Raw genomic sequence first — 8660 nt, forward strand, 5'->3', positions numbered from 1 at the left:
TTAGGTTATTTATATGCATTTTTAATTGATTCAAAATAGTTTCTGACTTCTAAAAATGCTGAAATTTTTTGTCAAACTTTGTTTGACCTTGTTGAGCTTGGGATAATTCACTTGGACTTTTCAAAGTTGATTTAAAGTGAGTTTGAAGTTTGACCTTTCTTTATTATTTTAATTCAAGTTTTATTTTAATATTGAAAAATACCAAAAATATTTTATTTGTTTCTTGACTTCTAATCTTCATTTTGCTTATGTTTACTATTGTTTGACCTTGATCTTCTATATATTTGGTCAATGCTTGTTGCTTATTTCATTTCATTTTCCATTAATGCACTTTAATATTCATCTTCTTCTTCTTCTTCCTCTTTTTCTTTTTTGATCAATGAGTTAGAGATTGGTGGTTAGCCTTGATACGTAGGAGGCTTAACCTTTCTTGATTCAAATCTAATTCAACTTGATCATGGATCAAGTGAATGGCTTTGCATTAAGGATATGTTGCTTCCTAATCAAGCAAAGAACCTAAATCAATACAAGATCATTTCTCATCTTCTTTTTGGCATGGCAAGTTGTAGGAGTTTGATTCACTAATCGAAATCTCTAACTTATGTTGTTGCCTACACTATTATTGACCGGCCTCAGATAGTTGTGACTTCTACATAAGTCCAATTATGATTGCTTAACATAGTGCTAAATTGCTTTAATGGCACACTAACTCTAACACTAACCATTAACCATTAACATTTAATTCTTGCTCTTTACATTTATGCAATTTACTATTCTTGTACATATTATTCATTTGCTTTTGCTCTTTGCTCATTTGAGCACATGTTTATTTTAATGCAATTTGACTTTTTCTCACTTGAGCACATAATTGTGTATATACTATTGTGCTTGTGTTTTGTTTTGATTGTTGTGGATCAAATGCAAAAAATGGACAAATGGACTTAGATTCTAGGATATTCCCTATGCAAATTGGAGTAAAAAGGCCTTAATGTTGAAGATGGATTAGAAGGACCAAATCTCTAAACTCACTCTTGTTCATTCTTGATTTACTTCATGGAACTATTTGATGTGTGTTCTTTTGTGCTAGGGAATCTTATTTGAGCCAAATTGAAGAACCATTGCTATGTTCATCCAAAGTGAGAGATACAAGAGCCATTGGGGATCTTCTAAGAGCTTGCTTGATTATTTTGATTGCTTGAGCTTACACTTATTTGCTTGCTTATTCCAAAGGATGGGAGCTACTTGGATCATCAATATGATCTCAAGAGAGGAACTCCATTTGTGGTCTTGTTTCTTATCCTTCATCTCTTGTATGATTAGGACTTTAGCCATTCTTCTTCTTCCCTCCACTCTAACCCAAGCCAAAACTTTTGTGCAAACATTTAACACTTGTTTTTAAACATTAGAAACCTAAGCATTATGCTTTTGATTTTCAAACTTTCTTTTCATAACACTTATTTTGAATTGAATCTTTAAGTCAACTTTGACCATATTTTGTAAATACTTTTCATTGGTAAATATAACTCATTCAAATACTTTTGTGGTTTCAATGGCCACTTCCTTAATCAAAACTTTTCATAACCTTTAGCTCTTAGGTTTGACTTATCCTTGAGGTAGATGTAATACTTACCTATATCCTTAGTGATGGACAATGAGTCTTCCATGCTTATTATAGGGTTAACCCCTCACTAGCATGTTGAAGCTATCCTCACATGGTGGATTTGTGGTTTTAGGTTGAGTTTTCTCCCTTGGATAACAAAAGACCTTAAGGCTTTTGGACCAATTAATTCACCAATTCATTTTGAGATTTTTACCCCGAACTACGAGGTTTTGATCCTAATCTTTTTAAGATGGTACGTAGGCAATGGGTTTAATCATCCAAACACAAAATTGTAAATAACTTGTATATTCTATTCTCATCTCTTCAATCATGTTTGCACAAACAAATTTTTCATAAAATACCAACCTTACAACAAGTGTGAAAAGGGCTCCCTAGGAGTACCTAGGATGTTTTGAGTGCTTAAAACCTTCCCATTGCATAACCAACCCCCTTACCCCGATCTCTGACATTTTTACTAGTTTTTGATTCGATAAAACTTTTAGGTTTTTGTTCGCTTTCTAACCATTCCTTTGGATAAATAGAAGTACGGTGGCGACTCGACTTGTATGGTTTACCTTGGATTTAGTCAATATCTCTAATGGTAACGAATACCCCGCTACAGCTACTCCAACCATATGTAAGTACATATTAACTTGCATTAACATTGGAGAAGTATAATATTCTCTGTGATTTTGATAGAAGCGGAATTAATATAGTGAAGTGTAATTCTTATTTCATAAAAGAGAAGCTCTTCTAAAACAGATTAGAACCTACTGCATAAAATCACAGGGATAGTCATACCTTTCTTTACTCATTTTATATTGAGATTGTTAATTTAGAAATAGGCTTGTTCCAACAATACTCTTCAGAAAACCATCGGGAATCTTCTTAGATTCCAAAGAAGCTAGATGAACTTCGGAGATGAGTCAAGAGTCTGAAGCACCAACACTATAGGACAACCTTAGTTTTCCTAGTACCAGTAATCTTGTCTTACTGGTTTCTTCCAAATTCCATATATCCTTCCTCCTTAAAATTTAGGATTTAGAATAGAGGCCCTTTTTCTTGTTGTAGTTGTAAGCAACCATTGTCCTAGGATAAGATCGGTTGCTTGGCCTTTTCCCTTTAGCACATCTGCAGCAAAAATAATTTCAATCTTTGGTACCCATTTTCTTATGGGTCTTTTGAGGTTAGTTTTACAGGGCTTCCTATTACTTTGAGGTTTAGCCTTATAGTAGGGCCTAGACTCATTCCAGAATTTTTGTTTAAAAACATTTTGTCTTGGATAGGTCTTGACCTTGACTTTTGATCCTCTTGGAACCTTTGATTTAACAACCTTGAGTTCTAAATTTTTTAGAACCTCTTACTAGAGAGTCTTAGGTTCTAGTTTACTTATAACTTTTTACTTTTAAGTCTGATATTCTGATTTCTTCATAACGTGTGAGTTATCCATCATAGGTTCTGATGGGTTCAAATTTTTACCATTTTCAGCAACATGCATAAAGTAAGCATTTAGCTCCTTTTAAGCAGTGCTTGAAGAAGAAGGATTTGATGATTTTATCAAGATATCAGTCCTTGGATTATAAGGTTTTTTATTAAAACCAGTCAATTCTCCTTTGCTCTTACTTACACCATAGATCATGGATGTAAGTTTGATTATGTTGTATCCAGATATAACAAACTCTTGAAGAGTTGACTCATATTTATCAAGAGGTTTGTTAGACATGTATTTTATTAAAGCAATATGATATCTTTCAAGTTTTTCAGTTTTGTCTTTAGATAAATTTAGTTCATCTCTTATAAGACCATATTTCTATTTTATAATTTTCATAAGATTGGGTTTCTGATGGCATCTTTCCATAAGGTCTTGACACAAAGTAATTATATCAGATTTAGAGAGTTTAGAAAATACCACCTCGGTGTCTTCTGAATCAGAGTCAGAACTAACTTCTGATTCATAGTATGAGAAAGTTGATGCCATCAAAGTAAGATTGACTTCTTCTTTATCAACTTCTTCTTCATTGTCAAGTTCTTCCCTTGTTGCCATAAGACTTTTCTTGAACTTTCTTTTGAATTTATTCCTCTGGAAGCTTTCTTGTTTGTTTTTTCCCTTCTGCAGATCTAGACAATTGGCTATGTAATGGTCAGGCTTCTGACGTTCGAAGCAACCCTTCTGATCATCTTTATCACTTCTAGAACTAGACCCTTTGAATCCACCGCTTCTACCAGAGAATATGTTCTTCTTCTTGGTTAACTATTGAAATCTTTTGATAATGAAAGCCATTTCATCATTATCAGATTATTCATCAGAAGCTTCATCATGAGTGGCTTCTTTATGCACCTTAGTTTGAGAAGATTTCTCAAATCTCCCAACAGAATTTAAAGCCAATATTTTAAATTGCTTTATAGACTCATCTCCATTTAGTTCCATCTCATGACTTTGGAGATTGCTAACAAGACTTTTAAGACTTAATGTGTTTGAGTCTTTATCCTCTTGAATAACTGTAACCTCAGGTCTGTATTTGGCTGGAAGACTCCTAAGAATCTTCTTGACATGATCAAATGTAGGGAAACTCTCGTTCAAGACTTAAAGTCCATGTAGATGTTTGATTGGCTGCATTTTATGGTAAAACACTAACTGGACTCGAATGTCTTGACTGATGTCGTGACATGCTGTGGAGATGTTTGATTGACTGCATTATGTGATAGATCATCTAACTGTACTCTGATGTCTTGGCTGATGTCATGACATTCTGAGTAGTATACTGCAGGTTTAGCTAATACAGGATTTATTGAATGTCAAACTGGATGTTATGACATTCATCCCTGTCAGCAGATACTGAGGAATAGAACAGTTGGTGTTCTGCTATAACTCAGTATTTATATTCAGTCTGTTTATCAAGAAAATAACAGACCTGGCATAAGGCCTACTGTCTGAATGTCAAACTGGATGTTATGACATTCATCAGCGACATCATATACTGAATAATAGGCAGGTTGGTTTTCTGCTTCAGTTCAGTATGTATCTCAGTCTGTTTATCAAGAGAATAACAGACCTGGCATAAGGCCGTTGTGTAAATGTCAAACTGGATATTTTGACATTTATTACTGTAAGTTGATATTGAAGTATAGACAGATTGGTCTGCTACAGTACAACATTTAGCACAGTCTGTTTTCAGGAAAATAACAGACTTAGCATATGGTCTATGTTCTGGACGTCAAACTGAATGTTGTGACATTCATTCCTGACAGCATATGCTATTTGTGGAGGTCTTGAAGACTCAATCAGAATAAACAGTTTCTAAATATGGAGATATTTTAGGAACTAAATGTGGAGATATTTTAGGAACTAAATATGGAGATATTTTAGGAACTAAATATGGAGATATTTTAGGAACTAAATATGGAGATATTTTAGGAACTAAAAGATTGAAGACCTTGATTGTAGCAGAAACTTTCTGCTGGCTTTGTAACAACAAAGGAGAAGTTTGCTGCGATTTCTGAAGGCCCAAATCCAGTTGGGTGCTTAGGTTATAAATAGCATAGTGTAACCTAGGTTTTGTAAGCCTCTAAGAATGAAAAATTAAGGGTGTGCGTGAGGTAAACCTCCCAACTTGTGGGAAGGTTACCAGGTGTATCTCAGTGCTAGAAAGCATGAGATTATGTTGTAACTCAAAGCCTGTAGGCAAGAGTTATTATGTTCTTGAACGAAGCTGTGAAGCAAGTTCAAGTTGTTTAAACATTATAGTGTAATTGTAGTGATAGGAATGGAAACTGGAGGTTTCTATCTAGGAGTTCCTAGGTATAGATTGCATTGGGTAGGGATTAAGTGAAGAGTTGTAAACGGGGGAGTTTAACTCTGAATTAATACTGCTGATAGTGGATCTTCTTCCTGGCTTGGTATGCCCCCAGACGTAGGTGAGTTGCACCGAACTGGGTTAACAATTGCTTGTGTTTTTACCTTCTGCACACTATATTTTGTCTGTTATAACTCAGTCTGGTTTTAGTCTGTTTATGAAGGGAATAACAGATATGACACATAGCCTGCAGTCTGAATGTAAAACAGAATGTTATGACATTCATCATTGACTGCTGATGGACTGGTTGGTCTGTTACAGTTCACTCATCTGTAATGTTGGGACAGGTGATGTTCAAACCAATATTGAGACATCATGCTGATAACTGGGCAAGATAAATAAACATAAGGGCTATGTTTGATCTCTACTGTGTGTTTGCACTAGATGGACAGAACTGGATGTTCTTCTTTCCATGGTGGTATATTAGCAGATGTTGTAACATCTGTGAATGTGTGCATATGAGTACTGGATCATAATTTATATAACTGTCTTGCTGTATTTGCAACAATGTTAGATCAGATGTCATGATATGGAGTAGAACATCTGAACTCTGACTACACCAGAATTTCAATTGGTATCAGAGCGGACATCCTGTTCTGTTTCTGGATGAGATCCATGGGTGATACTTTCTGGTATCTTGCAAGGAGTTATGTTAGTACTGATGTTGGAACCTGTGGAAGGTTCTGTGATTTCCCTGAATGGTCCCTTGAAGTAGGTGGATGGACTATTCATGACAGGAACTGTGTGTACCTGTCTCTGGAGGTTGGCAATTGGCCTTTGTGTGGGACAGCTGTGCTAGTATTGAATCATATTCAAACTTGGTATGTTCTTGGAGGCTGATCTGTGAAGTGTGAGTTCATAGGTTGAGTTGTATTATGATTTCCACTGCATAATACCTGGCAAAACTCAAACTCTGATGTAGTTTCCCCTCATGTGGATGAAAGGCTGCTATATTCAAGATTTCATCATAATCTACTGAAGATGTCAAAGATACTTGAGTCTCCTCAAGTCCACTCATCATGACGTTCTCACTTCAGGATGGTAAGAATGACCTGATCACTAATTCATTTACTCTCTTGGGTAGTGTATATGAAGACCTTGAATACTTTCAAGAAGGGTTTGTTCCAAGGAGGTGGAACTAATGTTCTATGTGATGTTAGAACATGTTGTTCAACAAGTATGCAACTACTGGTTGAAGAGCAGATGTTATTAGGTGTCAAACAAAGGGATACTTTTGTTTGGAACCTACTCCTGACCTGGAAGAGGAGACATCTGTTTGTGCTAAGTTGACAAGGGTAGGGTCAATTGTGTGTGTGCTCAAGAAAGTCACTTTTAGAAGTCTGATCTCTAGAAGTGGAGCTGGTTGAGATGTGACATTGTGCAATTTCCTGCTGGTTGTCTTATTCCTGTAGATTGATCAGGGTGGGATAGTTGTTCCCTGAAGTACTATGTTGTGTTGGAAGACAAGTCCCCTGGATGTTAGAAGTCAATAATGGGGTAACCTGATTGCTATATCATTTAAGAGGATTGGGACCATGAATCTTGTTATTCAAACACCACGCTCAGAAGTGGCAGTTCTTTCAAGGAGTGAGAATATGAAGATTCAGAAGTTGGTTGAGATAGTATGCTCTGGCAATGCATATCTACTATTGACTGGTGTTGTTTTCATTCATTAGTACGTATGGTCAGCTGGAGTCTGATTGGTGTGATTGGAGTATGTATAGGTATAACTCATAGAGTTAGTTGCCACTAGTAGGGATGGTGTATGTCATGTTGAGACATTTGTGTACAATGCATGGATATTAGTGTGGAGCTTCCATGATTGTTAATTTGAGGGGGAGTTTTGGTTAACCTCCTCACGTTTGGTCAGCCTAGGGTCTGGTTGGCTGCTGACCTGTGTCACATGGGTTCTGGTGGTTGTGTGACACATTTGCAAGGAAGGATTCATCTCTCACATTCCTAAGGGTGAATTTAATCTGGGAAGTTTTTCAAAACTGTTGAGGTGCTTGCAAGCAGAAGATGTTGACACAAGAAGAGTATTTTCAAAGTACTCTTATGGTGGAAGTATCTGAAAGGAATATTGGGAAAGGATTTAAGATCAATGGCTACTTGTACCAAGTACAAGTATTTAATTGATTATCCTTGGAGCTCAAGATTACTGATGTTTTTAAAGAGGTTGGAACATCTCGTCTTCAATACCCTGTGCAGAATCACAGGAAGGATAGTACATTGGCTTATGATCTATCACTTTGGTGGCAGCAAAAGCATATGATCACTGAAAAGGTTTCCTGGCAAGAAACATGTTCAGCCTTGGTGTGTACAAGAAGAAGAAAACGTCATAGTCCTGATGGTGGTTACTTGGATCAGTTTACTTCTGATCTAGGTAAGGAAGTGCATTGGCTAATGCACACTGTGAAGTTAAGAATAAGTGGCAGCATTCTTAACATTATGGAAACAGCCTTGCCTTAGGAAGTGGAATCCTTGGTACAGCTGAAGGGACAGTTTCTAACTAGTCCTTCTGAAGACTCATACATCAGAGTGTCTGATGTCTTTGGAGAAGAAGCAGGGATTCATCAAGGAGTGAGCTTGGATGACTTAACTGCAAACCTGCAGGATGGAGGTTGTTTACTCAAACTTGGTTCCACAATCAAGTCTATGAGAGCATTGAACTCTTGTTCTGTGTAGGGAGGAAGTTCTTTCAAGTGGCAGAAGAAGGAGCTGAATTCTACAGCTGGATGTTAAAACACAATGTTGTGACATTTGGTTCAACATCAGAATCTTAGTTGGTGAAGTGGCACATCAACTTAAGATAGAAGGGTCTACAGGGTTGTAGATTGGATACTTCAAAAAGGTCGTTCTCGTTACAGTTCTTTGGAGTTGCTGGATAGAAAGGTGTTACATGTTCATGTCTTAGAAAATCTAAGTTTTGTTCAACATGTAGCTTGAAGTTCAAGTCTCACTTGGAAGATCAGAATATCTTTGGGAGAAGTCTGATAAACATGGAGAGGTCAAAAATGGCATTTGATTTTTTCATATGAGGATTCATGAAAGAGGTAATCAACAGTGGCATTTGGTCTATCTCAGAAGTGAGTTCGAAGAATCAAGATAATCAACATATGGCAGCTGATTATGCTTGAGGAAGGTCTGAGACAAGTTACTTTGAGCAGAAAAGTAGTAAGTTGAAGACATAAGGAGGTGTTTTCTAT

The sequence above is a fragment of the Lathyrus oleraceus genome, chromosome 4, assembly GCF_024323335.1.
Source record: "Lathyrus oleraceus cultivar Zhongwan6 chromosome 4, CAAS_Psat_ZW6_1.0, whole genome shotgun sequence".
Lineage (NCBI taxonomy): Eukaryota > Viridiplantae > Streptophyta > Magnoliopsida > Fabales > Fabaceae > Lathyrus > Lathyrus oleraceus.